At 50.5% G+C, this 18,608-nt stretch overlaps 1 pseudogene; it reads left to right on the top strand.

Moving 5' to 3' along the window:
• Nucleotides 1-892: 892 nt before the first annotated feature.
• Nucleotides 893-18,608, top strand: part of LOC109871461 (pre-mRNA-processing factor 6-like) — a 24,338-nt pseudogene continuing 6,622 nt past the window's right edge.

Here is an 18,608-nt window from a genome sequence, read left to right as displayed (position 1 = left end):
GTCTATAGTACCTCATCAGCATAGCAGGTGTCTATGGTACCTCATCAGCATAGCAGGTATCTATGGTACCTTATCAGCATAGCAGGTATCTATGGTACCTCGTCAGCATAGTAGGCACTTGTGCAATAATCACTTTCCTTTCAACAGTCTTCCAACGACCTCTCACCACGACCAACTGAAGTCCCATCATCGGATCCCCATTCTCCCAGCATAGGGCAACCTGTCATCAACATCTGGCTCTGAGGAGCATTCCTCAGAGACGAGGTCTATGTCACGACTCCCACCGAAGGTGGCTCCCCTGCCTGTCCGGGTGGTGCTCGGCGGTCGTCGTCGCCGGTCTACTAGCCACCACCGATCCCTTTTCCCTGCCTGTTCGGGTGGTGCTCGGCGGTCGTCGTCGCCGGTCTACTAGCCACCACCGATCCCTTTTCCCTGCCTGTTCGGGTGGTGCTCGGCGGTCATCGTCGCCGGTCTACTAGCCGCCACCGATCCCTTTTCCCTGCCTGTTCGTGCGGTGCTCGGCGGTCGTCGTCGCTGGTCTACTAGCCGCCACCGATCCCTTTTCCCTGCCTGTTCGGGCGGTGCTCGGCGGTTGTCGTCGCCGGTCTACTAGCCGCCACCGATCTCTTTTCCCTGCCTGTTCGGGCGGTGCTCGGCGGTCGTCGTCGCCTGACTCCTACCCACCCCTCCTAGTAACCCGTGACAGCCAAACTATTCAATAAAATTCCATATTGTAATCTGTCTCTGCTGTTATTCAGTTAAGCATGCACTCGGTTGAATTGTCTATTACTTATAATTCATGGGAAAAGATTACATTTTGTGGCAAGCTGTGACATACTGTGCTGCCAACTCCCCCTCTCTCTCTCTCTCTCTGTAGAGGAAGCTGTCAGGAATGTCAAAGGAGGAATTGCTGAGTATCCCAGTGGTTGACAATGCCAGGAACAAGCGTCAGAGGAACCCTCGCGATGAGAAACTCACCTCTATACCAGACAGCTTGTTCTTCAAACACCTGACCACGGGAGACAAGCACACCACGTGGACCCACTGCAGGGGGTTAGTACACACACAAACACACACAAACACACACACACAAACACATTGGGGCTGGGCAAGATGGGCAAAATATATCACAATATTTTTCTTATTTTTGGTGGTATTGTGGTATTTTATGGTATTTAAATGTTCTGAATATTAAAAGTTCCAAATATGTTTTATGAGTAGTGACTGACCCTAGAATGGCAACATATTCATTCTAAGGGATTTTACACTTTTTCATGATTGATAAGACACTTTTAATGAAACTGGGGTCCACTTGATCTCCATCATAACCTAATGAGCGCAACAGTACTATATTTTGCAAAACTGTAAGTCACTTCTCATTGCTTTCATACACACATTTTAGCAAAACAGTAAATACAACTCTCTACAAAAGACGCAAAGTAAATCATGACAAACAAAATGTAACATTTGGTCACAGCTGATACAAATTACTCTCATTAATGTGAACCTTGTCTGCACATGTGCCTAACTTCTTTGCACAATTGTTCAATCAGCAATCAGTCCTTATTCATGCATAAAGAGGTCACCTCTGTTGCTGTTTGCAAGAATGTACCAAGTAAAAGGCAGAGGGCAAGGACAAATGAGAGGTAGAGGCCCATAGAGGAAAATAGCTCAGCTCTCAGTTAAAATGGAAAAAGATCAAATAAGCCATTTGTTTCTGGATATTCATGATCTTGAGTGACATTGTTTCTGGTTTGGTCATATTTTGTAAAAAAACGTTTTAGGAAAAAATAATAAAGCCCATGCTGTGATACTATGTTTACTTGCCTTTTATGGAGCATACTAATTTATAATTAAAGTATCAACAAATGGCACAGACATTGCTAGGGGTATATTGATAGTTGATTTGTGTCATGTATTTCATGTTTTGATGGAGGATGTTGATTTGTGTCATGTATTTCATGTTTTGATGGAGGATGTTGATTTGTGTCATGTATTTCATGTTTTGATGGAGGATGTTGATTTGTGTCATGTATTTCATGTTTTGATGGAGGATGTTGATTTGTGTCTTGTATTTCATGTTTTGATGGAGGATGTTGATTTGTGTCTTGTATTTCATGTTTTGATGGAGGTAGTTGATGGACATGAGGCTCAGCCACGTAACACACCACTTAGACCTACTGACTTAAAAGCTTGTGTCTAGTTTGACTGTTATGCACCAACCTATATGCTATGGTAGGGACTGGTCAGCTGCTATCAAATGCTATCAGATGGTATCAAAAGTTTCCAGTAAGCATGCCAGTACCACTTTTCCTGGTATGTGTATTTGTGCTGATCTTCTCTCCATCTCTCCCCTATCAGGTGTCTGACTCAGTGAGTGGACAGACGGTGGTGGATCCTAAAGGTTACCTCACTGACCTCAACTCTATGATCCCCACACACGGAGGAGACATCAGGGGAGTAGCCCCGGAGAATATGCACACACACACACACACATTTGGACACACGTTTGTTGCGTATCTGTATCTCTGTCTGTATTGTTGACTGTCTTTTTGTGTGTGTTTGTGTGTGTGTATTGATATTAAGAAGCCCCCACCACCACCAACTGGATCACATTGGGCAGGCTAGAGGAGGTGACTGGTAAACTACAGATGACCAGGAACCTCATCATGAAGGGCATCGATATGTGCCCCAAGGTAACATGTGCACGCACACAATGTAGAGTAGCTTTTTGAAATACACTTCTGGCTTCCCATGGTGTGTATCTGTATATTTTGGTTGGTGTATGAGATTAAATGAGGCCTTCAGTTTCTCCACCAGTCAGTGTCAGTGCTGGTCTGGTTAGATCTACAGACATTAGGGGTGGGCTGGCTACCCTGCGTTAGATTATCAGTCTAGGCCTCTCTGGCTGTCTGGAATGTGCAAAGTTCTACAGGTTTATGATAAACTGTACCTCAAACTGCTTCAACCTCATTGGTGGTGGCAATAATTGATGTGACTGCTAGGCTACAACCAGGTGAATCAGCAGCATTGTCAAGAGTGAACCTCCAAGTAAGCATTTAATTGTAATGTGTACCATGTGTATCATGTGCATATGACAAATAAACATGACTTGACTCAACCAAGGCAGTGATGGTCCAGGCTGTGTGTGTGAGATTAATGTGTGTGTTTTGTCCCCAGAGTGAGGATGTGTGGCTGGAGTCTGCCAGGCTGGAGCTAGGGGATACGGCCAAGGCCGTGGTGGCCTAGGCGTTGTGTCACCTCCCCACGTCTGTACGCATCTACATCAGAGCTGTGCTGGAGACCGATGTCAGGGCCAAGAAACGTGTCCTCAGGAAGGGTGAGTGACTGTCTGTGCCCTGTCAAAGCTACAATGATGCAAACCAGTTTCTCACACCTGTCCAGAGAGATCACTCCAGATTCAAGTCAAATTTGGCATTAAAACCACTAGAGGCAACAATAAAAAACAACTCATGATGAGTGCCCAGATTGAACCAATGGTCTGTGGAGCAGGAGCCTGCTTCTTAGACCACTGCAGCATCCGTGAGTTATCAAGGCGAGTCTTAATAAATAGATCAACTTAAACCATGAAGCTGTATTTCTGTTTTAGCCCTATCGAAAAACCTTAATCATTAAAGACAGGATTTTAGTCGCCTGGAACTTCGGCAACAGTGTAAGTCTTTTTCAAACCTCCAGCTTTGGACTGGATGTGTCAATGTGTAGTTCACACTCAATTAGCCACAAAAACCCTAGTTTGAAAGTGACTGTTTTCTGGAAGCTGTGTGCTGGAATTTTCCCTACATTTTTCTCCATAGCAATTTGAGTTTCAGCCAATGAACTTCAGCCCCCTACATTTTGAGTGATCGCTAGCTAGATGAACACACAGCAGAGTAAGAGAACGATGATGTGATGTACTTATATGCACAAAATATGCAATTTTCACGGACTCGTGAGCACTCTTAACCCATTCTGAATGAATGACTTTACAACTGTAAAGCACCAGAGAATCTCTTAACCCATTCTGAATGAATGACTTTACAACCGTAAAGCACCAGAGAATCTCTTAACCCATTCTGAATGAATGACTTTACAACCGTAAAGTACCAGAGAATCTCTTAACCCATTCTGAATGAACGACTTTACAACCGTAAAGTACCAGAGAATCTCTTAACCCATTTTGAATGATTGACTTTACAACCGTAAAGTACCAGAGAATCTCTTAACCCATTCTGAATGAATGACTTTACAACCGTAAAGTACCAGAGAATCTCTTAACCCATTCTGAATGAACGACTTTACAACCGTAAAGTACCAGAGAATCTCTTAACCCATTTTGAATGATTGACTTTACAACCGTAAAGTACCAGAGAATCTCTTAACCCATTCTGAATGAACGACTTTACAACCGTAAAGTTCCGGAGCTCGTGAAGGATGTGTACAGGACGTCGCCACTAGGGTCAACAGTGAGCACTATTACCATCAAGTACTGTATTCTTGGGTTTTGCTTGGGCGTTGTGGATGGGAGTAAGCCATGAGCTCCGGCCCCGAGGGTTTGTGCATTCATTCCCAGTAATAGGCACTTGATTTTGTAACTTTGAAAATGTCATTTGGAGAAAGGTGGAAAAGTGTCTCATTCTGCAGTGCGACTGAGAGCTTATTGTCTGCTGTTGAGCTTGGACTATCGATAGAAGGAAAGGAAGACTGAGAAAAGAGGGAAATAAATAGTTCCACAAACCATCGCTCCAGTTCAATTAGTTTCTTTTCCCAAATGACACTTGTAGTGTTTGACGCCCCCCCCCCCCCCTCCCTATGTACACCCCGTCATGGTGTCAATGCCGTGTAAGCCCTGATCCATTACACAGTGCAGTTCCCAGCAGCATTCCTCTGTGACAGAGATGGATGTTATGCATACTATGAAGGTGTTAGCAGCCTACATACATGTCTGGGCTGCCCTCTGTCTGTCTGACTGTATTTCACTAAAGAAAGAAAAAAGCCTTCTGTATTTCTCCATCACAGTGTGCCTCTCCAGGCTATTAGGCAATGTGTTGATATTAGCATGGCAATTGCCATGATTACATTACGAAATAAAGTGTTTCTGCAGCGATGTGTGTCAAGTCAAGTACAGGGAGTACAGGCACTGCAGAGCTGAAATAAACACTGACTTGATCCAGCTTAAAAGAGACAAGGTCATATCATAATGTCCCCCAGCACAGTCTATTTAAAAGTCTACCCACTCATAAATCAGAGATTATTGAAGAGATCCATCTTTAAATGGTAGAGGAGCCCTGGTCGTGTTTTGTAAGAAGACTGGGGACATAGTGTATCCATATAGATCTGTAGTTTAATTTTATAGGCCTCTTCACTCAAGTGGCACTTGCATTCCACTGGCCTGCCTGTTTGGCACAGGATACACATGGTACACAGTACGTGTGTAACAGCTCTGGAGAATGTATCTATGGAAGACTGCTGTGGAGCTGTGGCTGGCGAGGTTGGAATGTATGAGAACGCTAGACGTGTCGTGAACAAGGCCCAGGATAAACATCCCTATGGACTGTCACATATGGATCACTGCCGCCAAGTTGGAGGAGGCCAAAGAGAACACTCAAATGGTGGAGAAGAGAACAGTGTATAGTGGTGAGACTCTAGAGCAGGAAACACAGGTGTGCTCCAAAGTTCTGTGTGGTCCACTTCCAGCTCTTGGTATTTTCCTGTGACCCACTGAATAAACCAAACAGTCTTGAGCAGCCATAATCCAAAAGCCTTCTGCTGCAACCCAGCATTTTCAAAACCTCTAATTCAGTCTTATTCTCTTCACCTTTTACCCAAATGTTTTCTGCGTTGCCCTTGACTCCACTATGTAAAATGATACTACGGCCACTCCCTCTCTTCAGAGGTGCTGGCATGCCAGAGTAATATGGCACAACTGTTTCCTCTATCTTATTTTATCTCTGCAGCACATAACAAGCAGCAGCAGACTGCACTTAAACACTGACCTGCGTGTGTGTGCAGGTCAGTGACTGATGTCTTACTGATCTCTGTGCAGTTCAGTGCAATTCACCTCAACTTGCACTTAATGTTTCGCAACTAGGCCTTTGACCGCAATTATCTCTCTAATTCCTTTCCTTTTTTCACTTATTATTCTTTTCCCTCTGACTTTTCATGGCTCTAAAGTAAAGTGGATGTACAGTGGCCATCTACTGTTCTCTGGCACAGGGATGGGAGTTTATTATTTATTTATACAGTTTATTGGAGAGCACAGGGGGAAACATTAAGCACAGGGAGATGGCACTGCAGAGCAAGATCAAACACTGGCTTGATCCATCTCAAAAGAGAAAAGATCATGTCATAATTTCCCCCAGCACAGCTTATTTAAACGTCTACCCACCCATAAATCAGAGATGATTTAATGCTTGTGATTGTAAGAGGATGGGGACATGATGTTTCCACATGATTCATTGTGTTGTTTTGTAGGCCTCTTCACTCAAGTGGCTCCACCATTCCACTGGCCTGCACGACTGTACTAGGCACGGGTCACAAGTTCTCTCTCTCCTTCACTAGGCTCAACAGTGAGCACTATTACCATCAAGTAATGTATTCTTGGGTTGAGTGTGACAAGGCAGGCAATGTGCCAGGCGGTGACCCGGGCGATAATTGGTATCGGCATTGAGGAGAGCTGTAAACACACCTGGATGGAGGACGCAGAGAGCGTAAGAATGATGACCATATACCTGTAACCTCTCACTACCCAAATGTACCAAATGCCCAATACTCAGATTACATCAGGAACATTTGGTATATCCACAGTTTGATACATTATTTGTAATTCGTTTTTATTTCAGTGTCTCCCTCGGTGTGTTGGTGTGTGTAATGTGACTGTTGTTGTGTTTCAGTGTGTGTCCCATGGGTACTGGAGTGTGCCCGTGCCATCTATGCCCACGCCATGCAGATGTTCCTCAGAAAAACGAGTGTGTGGCTCAGGTCATCTTACTTCGAAAAGAACCATGGCACCAGGTGTGTGTGTGTGTGTGTGTGTGTGTGTGTGTGTGTGTGTGTGTGTGTGTGTGTGTGTGTGTGTGTGTGTGTGTGTGTGTGTGTGTGTGTGTGTGTGTGTGTGTGTGTGTGTGTGTGTGTGTGTGTGTGTGTGTGTGTGTATGTGTGAAAGCAGAAGTTGAATAAAATGACTACGTGCATTGTAAACTAGAATATTTCAGAGTGGATATCTTCACTGTGGCAATTTTTCATTGGCAGGTGACTCAATTAGAAGCCAAACAATTTGATTGGTCGCTTATCTAGGAGTCCGTCTTGTCTTAATGTATAATAGTGATTATATTCACCCTCTTAATGATCCCATTTGGTTAGTTGTGATCAATCACTTTTTCAAAGCCTCTCTTTCCTCTCATACTCTCTCAATGACTTATTAAATCTCTCCCTTTTCCCCCTTTCGTCACATCTCCCTCTCATTTCACCTCCTTTCTATCTCTCCATACCTCACCCTCTTACTTCTCCTCCATCCCTCCTTGTTACCCCCCATCCCAGGGAGTCTCTGGAGGCTGCAGAGGGTGGTGGCTCACTGTCCTGTGGCTGTTGGGGACCAAGTCCAAGTGGCTGGCTGAGAACTGCCTGCTGCTTGCAGCATTCTGGCCCTGGCCTTCCAGGTGAGAGAGGAACAATGAGCTTGCTAGCTTGAGTAAACATGCTTATTCCAATGTTATCTTTCTTTCTTAACAATAGGGTACACAGCAAACCAAGATTTGATACAAGCAAAACACCTTTCTCCCTTTGTATCCAGGATAACCCTAACAGTGAAGAGATATGGTTGGCTGCTGTGAAGCTGGAGTCTGAGAATAATGAAAATGAAGCCCGTCGGCTACTGGCCAAGGTTGTAGCAGTGCTCCTACTTCCAGGGTGAGTGTGTGATGGAAGATATAAAAGATGGTGTGTGCATATTCACATGTGTGAGAGATGACAGGGATTTGAGTTGAGTGGGGGGGAATGTCCTGCTACTCCACTATATGTAACTATAACCTTTAACTGTTAGCCTTAGCCAAGACTCCACTATTGATACAGCAAGGTTAATCAGAGCGAGTCCCCTTAGTCATCCATCTTAGTTTGCACAACATCAGTGGCGGTGGGGAGTTAAAGAAGAGATTGAGGGCCCCAAGGGGATAATTTGGCTTGTCAGAAGGGCCCACTGGGAGATATAAATAATATACTGTAGGCCTATAACCGCGTACACAGTTCTCAGTCATTTACTATAAAAGGTCCATTTCAATCTGGAAGCTGGTGGCTGTGTTAGGTGTGTAGGGGTTGCCTCTTAGTCAGGCAGAACAGCAGGAATTGGTAAGGGTGAGATGAACCTGACCTCAGAGAGGAAGTATTATATGAAGTTAATGGGGTGTTATACAGTAGCAGTCTTCTCCATACATCCATGCCCAGGCTTGCTAGATTCATAACTAGATAGGAAACCACCATAGTGCTGTCTGTTACCAGGAAATCGATCAATGCCCTTGTTTGGCAAGAAAAAATGAGTTTCGCTGCTGTAGTCAGCAGAAACTGTCAAGAACTGAGGCTATGCCTGAGGATGTTAGCACTTGCAACTTTGAAACATGACATTAACCTTTTTGGGATAGGGGGCAGCATCTTCACTTTTGGATGAATAGCGTGTCCTTAGTGAACTTCCTCCTACTATATCCCAGATGCTAATATATGCATAATATTAGTAGTATTGGATAGAAAACACTCTGAAGTTTCTAAAACTGTTTGAATGATGTCTGTGACTATAACAGAACTCATATGGCAGGCGAAAACCTGAGAAAAATCCAACTAGGAAGTGGGACATCTGAGGTTGGTAGTTTTTCAAAGCTTGGCCTACACATTGAGATATGGATGAGGTTGCACTTCCTATGGCTTCCACTAGATGTCAACTGTCTTTTGAAACTTGAATGAGGATTCTACTATAAAGGAGGGGCTCATGAGACCTCTTTGAGTCAGTGGTCTGTGGTTTAAACGGGATATTTTGTCACGACAAGATGCTCGACTATGCATATAATTGACAGCTTTGGATAGAAAACACTGACGTTTCTAAAACTGCAAAGATATTGTCTTTGAGTGCAACAGAACTGATGTTGCAGGCGAAACCCAGATAAAAATCCAATCAGGAAGTGCCGCATTTTTTGAAACCACTTCATGCCAATGACTTCTTATATGGCTGTGAATGAGCTACGAATGAGCTTACATTTTCTACGTATTCACCAAGGTGCCTACAGCATTGTGACGTCTTTTTACCCATTTATGTTGAAGAATAGCCATAAGGGACCACATTGAGCAAGTGGTCACATGATGGCTCCCGCAGAAAATCTTGCGTAAAGTACACAAGTAGCCATTTTTCCAATCGCTTCTTATGAGAAACCAATTGTCCCGACGGATATATTATCGAATAGATATGTGAAAAACACCACCTTGAGGATTGATTCTAAACAACGTTTGCCATGTTTCTGTCGGTATTATGGAGCTAATTTGGAAAAAAGTTTGGCGTTGTAGTGACCGCATTTTCCGGTCGATTTCTCAGCCAAACGTGACAAACAAACGGGAGCTATTTCGCCTACAAAAATAATATTTTTGGGGAAAAAGGAACATTTGCTATCTAACTGGGAGTCTCCTGAGTGAAAACATTCGAAGTTCTTCCAAGGTAAATTATTTAATTTGATTGCTTTTCTTGTTTTCGTGAAAATGTTGCCTGCTGCCAGCAGAGCCTAGCATAGCATTATGTCATGATAAACTTACACAAATGCTTGTCTAGCGTTGGCTGTAAAGCATATTTTGAAAATATGAGATGACAGTGTGATTAACAAAATGCTAAGCTCAATATATTTCATTTGTGATTTTCATGAATAGGAAGATTTTGTACGAAGATTTTTGTCCGCTGCGATATGCTAATTAGTTTGAGGCTATGATTACGCTCCTGGATCCGGGTTTGAGAGTCACAAGAAGTTAAGGAGATGTCTATCTTTAATTCTTTGAATAACAAAATCACCGGATGTTTTGGAATCAAAACATTACTGCAAGTTACACGCCAATGTAAACTGAGATTTTTGGATATAAATACGCACATTATCGAACAAAACATACATGTATTGTGTAACATGAAGTCCTATGAGTGTCATCTGATGAAGATCATCAAAGGTTAGTGATTAATTTTATCTATATTTCTGCTTATTTTGACTCCTATCTTTGGCTGGAAAAATGGCTGTGTGTTTTTGTGACTTGGCTCTGACCTAACATAATCATATGTTGTGCTTTAGCTGAAAAGCATTTTTGAAATCAGACACGGTGGGTAGATTAACAAGATGTTTATCTTTAATTTGCTGTAATGTGTGAAAGTTACATATTTCCCAAAAATATTTTGGCATTTTGCGCACTGCCATTTCAGCGGAATGTTGTTGAGGGGCCCCGCGCGAGAAAGTTTAATTACTTTTTAACAATGGTTGTCTTTACACTGTCAACTTTTGTTTGATGTTATTTCTTTGCATGCTTTTATTCACAATGAAATGTTGTTTCTCACGATAAGACTGTTCTAATGTAAGGACTAAGATTAAAAGTGAATGTAAAGTGTGTGTGTTTGTCCCTATGTTGGTGTTTATGAAGTGAGGCTGGAGTGGGTGTTGGGGAACATTAAAGCATATACCGAGGCCCTGAAACACTAAGGAGGAGCAGTCTGAGCACAACGAGAAGGCCAGAGAGTTTCTACAACCAGGGGGAGAGGAGGGGAGAGAGGTCTACGACCAGGGGGAGAGGCCTACAACCAGGGAGAGGAAGGGAGAGAGACCTACAACCAGGGGGAGAGGAAGGGAGAGAGACCTATAACCAGGGGGAGAGGAAGGGAGAGAGACCTACAACCAGGGGGAGAGGAGGGGAGAGAAGGCCAGAGATGCCTACAACCAGGGGGAGTGGAGGGGGAGAGAGGCCTACAACCAGGGGGAGAGGAGGAGAGAGAAGGCCAGGGAGGCCTACAACCAGGGGGAGAGAAGGACAGAGAGGCCTGCAACCAAGGGGGAAGGAGGGGAGAGAAGGCCAGAGAGGACTACAACCAGGGGTAGAGGAGGGGAGAGAAGGCCAGAGAAGCCTACAACCAGGTTTAGAGGAGGGAACAGCAGGCCTACAACGTGGGGGGAGAGGAGGGGAGAGAAGGCCAGGGAGGCCTACAACCAGGGGGAGAGAAGGCCAGAGAGGCCTGCAACCAAGGGGGAAGGAGGGGAGAGGCCAGAGAGGCCTACAACCAGGGGGAGAGGAGTGGAGAGGAAAGAGAAGGCCAGAGAGGCCTACAACAATGTCTCAGATGAGAGGAGAGAAGGCCAGAGAGGCCTACAACCAGGGGAGAGGAGGGGAGAGAGGCCTACAACCAAGGGGAGAGGAGGGGAGAGAAGCCCAGAGAGGCCTACAACAAGGTGTCAGAAGAGGGGAGAGAAGGCCAGAGAGGCCTACAACCAGGGGAGAGGAGGGGAGAGAGGCCTACAACCAGGGGGAGAGGAGGGGAGAGAAGCCCAGAGAGGCCTACAACCGGGGGAGAGGAGGTGAGAGAAGACCAGAGAGGCCTACAACCAGGGAGAGAGGGGGAGACGAGGGGAGAGAAGGCCAGAGAAGCCTACAACCAGGTGTAGAGGAGGGAACAGGAGGCCTACAACGTGGGGGCAGAGGAGGGGAGAGAAGGCCAGGGAGGCCTACAACCAGGGGGAGAGAAGGCCAGAGAGGCCTACAACCAGGGGGAGACAAGGGGAGAGAAGGCCAGAGAGGCCTACAACCAGGGGGAGACAAGGGGAGAGAAGGCCAGAGAGGCCTACAACCAGCGGGAGAAGAGGGGAGAGAATGCCAGAGAGGACTACACCAGGGGGAAAGGAGGGGAGAGATGCCTACAACCAGGGGGAGAGAAGGCCAGAGAGGCCTACAACCAGGGGGAGAGGAGGCCTACAACCAGGGGGAGAGGAGGGGAGAGATGGTCAAGGAGGCCTACAACCTGGGGGAGAGAAGGGGTGAGAGGCCTACAACCAGGGGGAAAGAAGTGGAGAGAAGGCTAGGTAGGCCTACATCCAGGGGGAGAGGAGAGGAGAGAATGCCAGAGAGGACTACACCAGGGTGAGAGGAGGGGAGAGAGGCCTACAACCAAGGGGAGAGGAGGGGAGAGGAGGCCTACAACCAGGGGGAGTGGAGTGGAGAGAAGGTGAGAGAGGTCTATAACCAGGGGGAGAGGAGGGGAGAGAGACCTACAACCAGGGGGAGAGGAAGGGAGAGAGACCTACAACCAGGGGTAGAGGAGGGGAGAGAAGGCCAGAGAAGCCTACAACCAGGTTTAGAGGAGGGAACAGGAGGCCTACAACGTGGCGGGAGAGAAGGGAAGCGAAGGCCCGAGATGCGTACAAGCTGGGGGAGAGGAGGGGGAGAGAAGGGGTGAGAGGCCTACAACCAGGGGGAAAGAAGTGGAGAGAAGGCTAGGTAGGCCTACATCCAGGGGGAGAGGAGAGGAGAGAATGCCAGAGAGGACTACACCAGGGTGAGAGGAGGGGAGAGAGGCCTACAACCAAGGGGAGAGGAGGGGAGAGGAGGCCTACAACCAGGGGGAGTGGAGTGGAGAGAAGGTGAGAGAGGTCTATAACCAGGGGGAGAGGAGGGGAGAGAGACCTACAACCAGGGGGAGAGGAAGGGAGAGAGACCTACAACCAGGGGGATAGGAAGGGAGAGAAACCTACAACCAGGGGGAGAGGAAGGGAGAGAGACCTACAACCAGGGGGAGAGGAAGGGAGAGAAGGCCAGAGAGGCCTACAACCAGGGGCAGAGGAGGGGGAGACGAGGGGAGAGAAGGCAAGAGAGGCCTACAACCAGGGGTAGAAGAGGGGTAGAGGAGGGGAGAGAAGGCCAGAGAAGCCTACAACCAGGTTTAGAGGAGGGAACAGGAGGCCTACAACGTGGGGGGAGAGAAGGGAAGCGAAGGCCCGAGATGCCTACAACCTGGGGGAGAGGAGGGGGAGAGAAGGGGTGAGAGGCCTACAACCAGGGGGAGAGAAGTGGAGAGGGCTAGGTAGGCCTACACCCAGGGTGAGAGGAGGGGAGAGAGACCTACAACCAGGGGGAGAGGAAGGGAGAGAGACCTACAACCAGGGGGAGAGGAAGGGAGAGAGACCTACAACCAGGGGGAGAGGAGGGGAGAGAAGGCCAGAGATGCCTACAACCAGGGGGAGAGCAGGGGTAGAGGAGGGGAGAGAAGGCCAGAGAAGCCTACAACCAGGTTTAGAGGAGGGAACAGGAGGCCTACAACGTGGGGGGAGAGGAGGGGAGAGAAGGCCAGGGAGGCCTACAACCAGGGGGAGAGGAGGGGAGAGCAGGCCAGCTAGGCCTACAACCAGGGGGAGAGAAGGCCAGAGAGGCCTGCAACCAAGGGGGAAGGAGGGGAGAGAAGGCCAGAGAGGACTACAACCAGGGGTAGAGGAGGGGAGAGGAGGCCTACAACCAGGGGGAGAGGAGGGGAGAGAAGGCCAGGGAGGCCTACAACCAGGGGAGAGGAGTGGAGAGAAGGGGAGAGAAGGCCAGAGAGGCCTACAACAAGGGGGAGAGGAGGGAAGAGAAGGGGAGAGAAGACGAGAGAGGCCTACAACCAGGGGGAGAGGAGTGGAGAGGAAAGAGAAGGCCAGAGAGGCCTACAACAATGTGTCAGATGAGGGGGAGAAGGCCAGAGAGGCCTACAACCAGGGGAGAGGAGGGGAGAGAGGCCTACAACCAGGGGGAGAGGAGGGGAGAGAAGCCTAGAGAGGCCTACAACAAGGTGTCAGAAGAGGGGAGAGAAGGCCAGAGAGGCCTACAACCAGGGGAGAGGAGGGGAGAGAGGCCTACAACCAGGGGGAGAGGAGGGGAGAGAAGCACAGAGAGGCCTACAACCGGGTGAGAGGAGGTGAGAGAAGACCAGGGAGGCCTACAACCAGGGAGAGAGAAGGCCAGAGAGGCCTACAACCAGGGGGAGACAAGGTGAGAGAAGGCCAGAGAGGCCTACAACCAGGGGGAGACAAGGGGAGAGAAGGCCAGAGAGGCCTACAACTAGGGGGAGAAGAGGGGAGAGAATGCCAGAGAGGACTACACCAGGGGGAAAGGAGGGGAGAGATGCCTACAACCAGGGGGAGAGAAGGCCAGAGAGGCCTACAACCAGGGGGAGAGGAGGCCTACAACCAGGGGGAGAGGAGGGGAGAGATGGTCAAGGAGGCCTACAACCTGGGGGAGAGAAGGGGTGAGAGGCCTACAACCAGGGGGAAAGAAGTGGAGAGAAGGCTAGGTAGGCCTACATCCAGGGGGAGAGGAGAGGAGAGAATGCCAGAGAGGACTACACCAGGGTGAGAGGAGGGGAGAGAGGCCTACAACCATGGGGAGAGGAGGGGAGAGGAGGCCTACAACCAGGGGGAGTGGAGTGGAGAGGAGGCCTACAACCAGGGGGAGTGGAGTGGAGAGAAGGTGAGAGAGGTCTATAACCAGGGGGAGAGGAGGGGAGAGAGTCCTACAACCAGGGGGAGAGGAAGGTAGAGAGACCGACAACCAGGGGGATAGGAAGGGAGAGAGACCTACAACCAGGGGCAGAGGAAGGGAGAGAGACCTACAACCAGGGGGAGAGGAAGGGAGAGAAGGCCAGAGAGGCCTACAACCAGGGGGAGAGGAGGGGGAGACGAGGGGAGAGAAGGCCAGAAAGGCCTACAACCAGGGGTAGAAGAGGGGTAGAGGAGGGGAGAGAAGGGGAGAGAAGGCTTGAGAGGACTACAACCAGGGGGAGATGAGGGGAGAGAGGCCTAAAACCAGGGGTAGAGGGGAGAGGAGGCCTACAACTAGCGGGAGAGGAGGGATAGAGAAGGCCAGGGAGGCCTACAACCAGGGGGAGAGGAGTGGAGAGAAGGGGAGAGAAGGCCAGAGAGGCCTACAACAAGGGGGAGAGGAGGGAAGAGAAGGGGAGAGAGGACTACAACCAGGGGGAGAGGAGGCCAGAGAGGCCTACAATAAGGGGGAGAGAGGGGAGAGAAGGCCTGAGAGGCCTACAACCAGTGGTAGAGGAGGGGAGAGGAGGGGAGAGAAGGCCAGAGAGACATACAACCAGGGGGAGACGAGGGGAGAGAATGCCAGAGAGGACTTCAACCTGGGGGAGAGAAGGCCAGAGAGGCCTAAAATAAGGGGTCAGAGGAGGGGAGAGAAGGGAAGAGAAGGCCAGAGAGGACTACAACCTGGGGGAGAGAAGCCTACAACCAGGGGGGGGAGGGGAGAGAATGCCAGAGAGGCCTACAACCAGGGGGAGAGGAGGGGAGAGAAGGCCAGAGATGCCTACAACCAGGGGGAGAGCAGGGGTAGAGGAGGGGAGAGAAGGCCAGAGAAGCCTACAACCAGGTTTAGAGGAGGGAACAGGAGGCCTACAACGTGGGGGGAGAGGAGGGGAGAGAAGGCCAGGGAGGCCTACAACCAGGGGGAGAGGAGGGGAGAGCAGGCCAGCTAGGCCTACAACCAGGGGGAGAGAAGGCCAGAGAGGCCTGCAACCAAGGGGGAAGGAGGGGAGAGAAGGCCAGAGAGGACTACAACCAGGGGTAGAGGAGGGGAGAGGAGGCCTACAACCAGGGGGAGAGGAGGGGAGAGAAGGCCAGGGAGGCCTACAACCAGGGGGAGAGGAGTGGAGAGAAGGGGAGAGAAGGCCAGAGAGGCCTACAACAAGGGGGAGAGGAGGGAAGAGAAAGGGAGAGAAGACGAGAGAGGCCTACAACCAGGGGGAGAGGAGTGGAGAGGAAAGAGAAGGCCAGAGAGGCCTACAACAATGTGTCAGATGAGGGGGAGAAGGCCAGAGAGGCCTACAACCAGGGGAGAGGAGGGGAGAGAGGCCTACAACCAGGGGGAGAGGAGGGGAGAGAAGCCTAGAGAGGCCTACAACAAGGTGTCAGAAGAGGGGAGAGAAGGCCAGAGAGGCCTACAACCAGGGGAGAGGAGGGGAGAGAGGCCTACAATCAGGGGGAGAGGAGGGGAGAGAAGCACAGAGAGGCCTACAACCGGGTGAGAGGAGGTGAGAGAAGACCAGGGAGGCCTACAACCAGGGAGAGAGAAGGCCAGAGAGGCCTACAACCAGGGGGAGACAAGGTGAGAGAAGGCCAGAGAGGCCTACAACCAGGGGGAGACAAGGGGAGAGAAGGCCAGAGAGGCCTACAACTAGGGGGAGAAGAGGGGAGAGAATGCCAGAGAGGACTACACCAGGGGGGAAAGGAGGGGAGAGATGCCTACAACCAGGGGGAGAGAAGGCCAGAGAGGCCTACAACCAGGGGGAGAGGAGGCCTACAACCAGGGGGGAGAGGAGGGGAGAGATGGTCAAGGAGGCCTACAACCTGGGGGAGAGAAGGGGTGAGAGGCCTACAACCAGGGGGAAAGAAGTGGAGAGAAGGCTAGGTAGGCCTACATCCAGGGGGAGAGGAGAGGAGAGAATGCCAGAGAGGACTACACCAGGGTGAGAGGAGGGGAGAGAGGCCTACAACCATGGGGAGAGGAGGGGAGAGGAGGCCTACAACCAGGGGGAGTGGAGTGGAGAGGAGGCCTACAACCAGGGGGGAGTGGAGTGGAGAGAAGGTGAGAGAGGTCTATAACCAGGGGGAGAGGAGGGGAGAGAGACCTACAACCAGGGGGAGAGGAAGGGAGAGAGACCGACAACCAGGGGGATAGGAAGGGAGAGAGACCTACAACCAGGGGCAGAGGAAGGGAGAGAGACCTACAACCAGGGGGAGAGGAAGGGAGAGAAGGCCAGAGAGGCCTACAACCAGGGGGAGAGGAGGGGGAGACGAGGGGAGAGAAGGCCAGAAAGGCCTACAACCAGGGGTAGAAGAGGGGTAGAGGAAGGGGAGAGAAGGGGAGAGAAGGCTTGAGAGGACTACAACCAGGGGGAGATGAGGGGAGAGAGGCCTAAAACCAGGGGTAGAGGGGAGAGGAGGCCTACAACTAGCGGGAGAGGAGGGATAGAGAAGGCCAGGGAGGCCTACAACCAGGGGGAGAGGAGTGGAGAGAAGGGGAGAGAAGGCCAGAGAGGCCTACAACAAGGGGGAGAGGAGGGAAGAGAAGGGGAGAGAGGACTACAACCAGGGGAGAGGAGGCCAGAGAGGCCTACAATAAGGGGGAGAGAGGGGAGAGAAGGCCTGAGAGGCCTACAACCAGTGGTAGAGGAGGGGAGAGGAGGGGAGAGAAGGCCAGAGAGACATACAACCAGGGGGAGACGAGGGGAGAGAATGCCAGAGAGGACTACAACCTGGGGAGAGAAGGCCAGAGAGGCCTAAAATAAGGGGTCAGAGGAGGGGAGAGAAGGGAAGAGAAGGCCAGAGAGGACTACAACTGGGGGAGAGAAGCCTACAACCAGGGGGGGGGAGGGGAAAGAATGCCAGAGAGGCCTACAACCAGGGGGGAGAGGAGGGGAGAGGAGTCCTACAACCGGGGGAGAGGGGAGAGAACGGGAGAGAAGGCCAGAGAGACCTACAACCTGGGGGAGAGAAGGGGTGAGAGGCCTACAACCAGGGGGAGAGGAGGTGAGAGTATGCCAGAGAGGACTAAACCAGGGGGTAGAGGAGGGGAGAGAGGCCTACAACCATGTGTAGAGGAGGGGAGAGAAGGCCAGAGAGGCCTACAATGAGGGGTAGAGGAGGCCTACAACCAGGGGGAGAGGAGGGGAGAGAAGGCCTGAGAGGCCTACAACCAGGGGGAAAGAAGTGGAGAGAATGCCAGAGAGGCCCTCCATCCAGGGGAGAGGGGAGAGAAGGCATGAGAGGGCCTACAACCAGGGGGAGAGAAGGCCAAAGAGGCCTACAATAAGGTGGAGAGGGAGGGGAGAGAAGGCCAGAGAGACATACAACCAGGGCGAGACGAGGGGAGAGATTGCCAGAGAGGACTACAACCTGGGGGAAAGAGATGCCTACAACCAGCGGGGAGGAGGGGAGAGAAGTCCAGAGAGGCCTACAACCAGGGTAGAGGAGGGGAGATGAGTCCTACAACCGGGAGAGAGGGGGAGAGAACGGGAGAGAAGGCCAGAGAGACCTACAACCTGGGGGAGAGGAGGGGGAGAGAAGGGTGAGAGGGCCTACAACCAGGGGGAGAGTAGTGGAGAGAAGGCTAGGTAGGCCTACAACCAGCGGGGATGAGGGGAGAGGAGGGTAGAGAAGGCCAGAGAAGCCCACAACACAGGTGTAGAGGAGGGGAGAGGAGGCCAGAGAGGCCTACAACGAGGGGTAGAGGAGGCCTACAAACAGGGGGAGAGGAGGGGAGAGATGGTCAAGGAGGCCTACAACCAGGGGGAGTGTAGTGGAGAGAAGGCCAGATAGGCCTACAACCTGGGGGAGAGGAGGGGGAGAGAAGGGATGAGAGGCCTACAACCAGGGGGAGTGGAGTGGAGAGAAGTCTACAACCAGGGAGAGAGGAGGGGAGAGAAGGGAAGCGAAGGCCTGAGATGCCTACAACCTGGGGGAGAGAAGGGGTGAGAGGCCTACAACCAGGGGGAGAGGGGAGAGAAGGGGAGAGAGGACTACAACCAGGGGGAGAGGGGAGAGAAGGGGAGAGAGGACTACAACCAGGGGGAGAGA

Source organism: Oncorhynchus kisutch, linkage group LG27 (genome assembly GCF_002021735.2).
Source record: "Oncorhynchus kisutch isolate 150728-3 linkage group LG27, Okis_V2, whole genome shotgun sequence".
Lineage (NCBI taxonomy): Eukaryota > Metazoa > Chordata > Actinopteri > Salmoniformes > Salmonidae > Oncorhynchus > Oncorhynchus kisutch.
This window is presented reverse-complemented; position numbering and strand designations above follow the sequence as displayed.